This window comes from Berghia stephanieae, chromosome 3 (assembly GCF_034508935.2).
Source record: "Berghia stephanieae isolate SIO BIC M18660-M18661 chromosome 3, UCSD_Bste_1.3, whole genome shotgun sequence".
Lineage (NCBI taxonomy): Eukaryota > Metazoa > Mollusca > Gastropoda > Nudibranchia > Aeolidiidae > Berghia > Berghia stephanieae.
Window position 1 is genome coordinate 40,050,494 of NC_088362.1, and position 5,000 is coordinate 40,055,493.

General features: G+C 39.1%; 1 protein-coding gene across 2 annotated transcripts in view; it reads left to right on the forward strand.

Annotated features, from left to right (window-relative positions):
- Positions 1-5,000, forward strand: part of LOC144967707 (phosphatidylinositol phosphatase PTPRQ-like) — a 114,344-nt gene that overhangs the window by 33,181 nt on the left and 76,163 nt on the right. The gene's annotated exons all lie outside the window — the stretch shown is intronic.

The following is a 5,000-nucleotide window of genomic DNA, read 5'->3' on the forward strand; positions in this document are numbered from 1 at the left end:
CAAGAAATATTATATTATAACACGTTTCCTCTATTTTTCTTTAATTTAAGCAATAACGAAAATATACGAAAAAAAAAAAAGAAAAACAAAAACACATACACACAAAGACAACATAAAATAAAAAAGAATCGTATGGTGGCTTGAAACAACGACAGTCATATCGTTGCCCAACGGCATCTAACCGTAGCCATCGTTATGTTATAGCCTGATACTGAAATCCAAAAGGACCGGCAGTTTGACGTCATTATTTGGTTTTTGCACCGGTTAATGAGTTGTTAGTAGAGTTCAAGGAAACAAGTTATTTCGTTGGTTGAACTACTGAATACGACTCACGATTTGTTTTCTTTTATGGCAAAAGACTGGCAGTTTGACGTCATTTTTTGGTAAGTATCATGCCATAACTTTACGAAGGCCACGATCTAACGCGTTAGACATCAAATTTATCTAAGTGACCAAGTGTTGCTTAGTGTCATCGGATAAGTTGGCCTTGAAAGCCTGGGATTTTAATTGTATTTTTTTACTTTAGGAAGTGACGAATAAGTGCGAAGAGGTCTTTGTCTGCACTGACGAACAGGCCCGATGTTCGTCAGTGCTGATTAATGGCGGGCGGTGGCACAGACCAAAGAGAGGCTGTCTGTGGGCGGCGGCACCTGTTGTTCAATACTGACCAATAACACCAGGTTATTGGTCAGTGCTGACCCCCAGGCGCTGGCGCCTGTTCGTCAGCACTGACACGCAGGTACTAGCGTCTGGGGGTCAGTACTGACCAATAGCCCTAGCCAAACCAAATTGCATCTCCCCAATTTCAGGTCGTATTTATACGTGTTATAGATATCCTAAATTTTCATCTTGTAGCACAGTGCGTGGTAATTAAATTATAAATTGATTAATGCTATTCCAATATGGTAGATTTTATGCTTAAATTATCAATTTATTGTTGTTTTATTTGCATTGTAAAGCGCCTCTGAGCACATTGTGGATCTAGGCGCTATATAAATTCATTCATTTATTCATTCAATAATCACGACAAAGAGAGAGAAACAAATGAACTTGTTAATAATCGTGATTTCGACAATAATTAAGATGGTCGAAGTTCCCATACTATGACGTAAATGACCAACATTAGCGTATTCCCCAGTCCACCAGAGTTGTAGCAAATATTGCTCGGCATCTGAGGCGGGTTGTTTTTCTCGTATTTGAAGATTGTAATAATTCGAGCCATATTCTCAGGTAGTCAATGTGGCAACACTGATCGTAATAGCCTTTAATGGATCCAAACAAAATCCGCTCCAGTGGGGAAATCCAGTCACTCGCTCAGTCATGGTACACAGTCGCTGACAGTCATCAACGGACTGTGTGAATCGGGATAGAAGCGTGGATAGAAGACGTTGTGACAGAAAGGGAGTATGTTTCGCACTGTTGACAAAAGGCGGTATATACCATTTCTCAATTTTATATATTTAAAAAAATGCTGTTATCGATTTTAAAAACATGCCAGGCACCAGTTGAACCAATAGAGCCACGCCCCTGGGTCCCTGGTCAAAAGCAACATTTAACATGTAGGACGGGACATTTTGTCTGACAAAGACAACGCTGTTGACTCATTTTACACCTGAGTAAAGAGCCTTTTCCAAGGACTCTACTATGCGCCGAGCGCGAGGCTCGAACCCAGGACCTTCCGATCCGAAAGCGTGTGTCATACCGCAAGACCACATAGCCGCACATAAATGAAATCGATCTCTCTCTCTAAATCATTGTTATTGTTTTTATACCGCTTAATGGGTGATTAGTTATCACACGATTCTCTCGATCATATTATAAACGTTTAAGTTTACACATAGTTTTCTCTTTCGTTTCTATGATAGAACAGTGGGTATTTTATCTAGACACATACCATCGATAATAAAACCAGTGTAGTTTGCTATGTTAACCAATCACTGCCATTGTTTACATTATGACGACTGTCCGAGAGGCGTGGGTATCTATCTATTGCAACAATCGATTGGTTGAGGGTACATTACAGGGTACCCACACCATCGGGGAGTTTATCCTCACCTCATCTCCTAAGCAAGAGCCGCTGAGGGTAGCCACCAAACCACAACAGCCCCGAATGATACTAAAGGAGTGACAATTATAAAGGGTCGTTATATCCAAATTTGACCTCCAGAAATTCAGGAAGGAGAATTAAACAAAATTTAACTCCTAGCTTTCGCTGCCACACCCCTTGAAACTAACGGGATCTAACATGCTATTTATTTAAAGTTCACGGAGCTTCATCCCACGTGGCGTATGTGTTCGGTTGGGGGGAGGGGGGGGGGTGGGGGTGGGGGTGGCGGAGGATGAGGAGCGGTATGCTATTGATGGTGTACGCTTAGGTCATTTCCGCCAGCCAGATATTATAACGTATCAACTCACAAAGCTGTGTGTAACCTTAACGGTTTATGCTCTGATTAATACAATTTAATGCGAAATACTCATAAAAATGGCTGGATAAAAAAAAACAATAACAAAGAACTGAGTTACATCAATTTCGATCTATCTATAGATAGTATACGCTTGGCTAAGAAACTCATAACATTGCCATCCGGAAGTATAACGAACCAACACACAAAACTTTGTGTAACCTTAAACTTTTAACAAAGGCTTGAGTGACGTCAACTTCGTTCTATCTATAGACACTTAGAGGAAGGGAACATAACCGCCCCTCTCGGACAGTCGTCACAATGTTAACAATGGCATTGATTGGCAAACGTAGCAAACTACACAGGTTTTACTATCAATAGTATGTGCTTAAGTTAAATAACCACTTGATCAATAGAACCAACATAGAAAACTATGGACAGAAACTGTGCGCGTGGCTTTGAAACTCACAACATTGCCATCTGGAAGTTTAACGGACCAACACACAATACTCTGTGTACCATGACCATTTATAGACTGGTTAATACAGTTTAGTGAGAAATACTCATAAACGCGGATGGCAAAAAACAATAACAAAGACCTCAGTGACATCAACTTCATTCTATCTATACAAATAAGTGAGAATAACTCATAAACATGTTTGGAAAAAAGCAATAACAAAGACAAGTTCTATCTATATTCTGGTTAATAGATAGTATGCGCTTGGCTAAGAAGCTCTCATAACATTGCCATCCGGAAGTAGCTCGGACCAACACACACGACTATGTTTAATCTTTAACGTTTATAGATAGAATGCGCTTGGCCAAGGAGTTCACAACATTGCCATCCGGAAGTATAACGGACCAACACACAAACTCTGTGTAACCATGAACTTTTATAGGCTGGTTAATATAGTTTAGTGAGAACAACTCACAAACGCGGATGGCAAAAACAATAACAAAGGCATGAGTGACGTCATCTGCATACTATCTATAGTCCCTTTCGTGTTCAGATTCTTTTTGGGGGAGTAGATAATGAGTTCCCCATATGGCCATGTCAATCATGTAGACATCCTTTGATGATATAAGCCTACCCTTTGATATCTGCAGTCGCCTTTTCGTTTTCTACGGTCACTCATGGCTAAACTCCGCCCAGAAACGATTTCATAGGTCCGTCCATCACCACATTTCAAACTTTTGATCTCGTGAGTTCTTAAGTTTTTTGATTGAAGAACGATTGGCTATTGAGCATCTTGACCTTTCAACGATAGGTCGTTCTGACAGCTCACGTGTCAACAGCCTTCAACAATACATTGAGTCATCGCTGAAACAGTGGAAGACGCTCATCGCATAGTTGCGTCCCAATCACCACGTTGTTGAATAAATTATCCAGGCATGGTTGATAGGTAAAAAAGCCAAATTATGTTCTAGTTATATTTGAAAGAAACTTTTAGATTTTAGCCTTTAGGCCTTTAGGCCTACTCAAAAAGGTGTTATATTCCTTGCATAACAATAGCCTAATACATGGACGGCGAGAAGTGTCTTTGTTTCGGCCAGCTGGATAGATAGCCTGTAATTGGTCGAAGACTTTGAGACGCTATTCTACACAATGGACGGTGGCGGTAGATCAAAGAGGTCAACCAAATTTATTTACCAACTACTTTTCTTAGTGCTAAAATTACAAAGTAATAATTTCGCATCAGAAAAAATAACTCTGAAGTTCCTATCTCTTTATTACAATAAAATTGATACCACGAATGACAAAATCGCCCCACAAATAAGGGAGTTATACATTATTCATAATATTTATTAAAATTTACAAAAATTGTTATCAAAGTCATTTTTTATCACCAAAGTCGTAATTTCCCCCCGATTTTTACCAAACAAGTGCACTGTCAATGATTTTCACCCGCAAATAAAATAGGATTCAAATCGGAATTTCTACAACATATTTTATTTTCTGTCGGCAAATTTATAAAAATCAAAGCTGAAAACATCCTGCGACAGTGACAGGCCTGTCATTTCCTTCACAACGATTGGATTTTACTTACTGAGGCCAGTTTTGGCTACCCCGCCCAGGAATATTATGTCGTTGTCGGTTCTTGTCGGGTTGAATCTTAAAGGTGAAAATTACTCATAAACATGTTTGGAAAAGTACAACAACAAATACCTGAGTGACGTCAACTATAGACAGAATTAAATTGATGTCACTCGGGTTTTGTTTTTGCTTTTCGCCACCCATTTTATGAGTAGTATTCACTAAATTCTCTCAATTAAACCATAAACGTTCAGAGTTACACATAGTTTTGTGTGTTGGTACGTTATATCCGACTGGCGAATGTTATGAACTTTTTGAATAAACGCATAGCATCAATAAACTAAAAACTTTATATAATCTGATCAAGAAAATCGTGTGATGTGTAGTCACCTTTTTGGCGGTATAAAAACAATAACGAATATCAGAAAGAAGTCGATCTCATTCACTTTATTGTTAATAGATTGTATGCGCTAGGCTAAGAAGCTCACAACATTGACCATACAGAAGTTTAACGGACCAACACACAAAGCTCTGTTATAGTCTGGATAATACAGTTAAGTGAG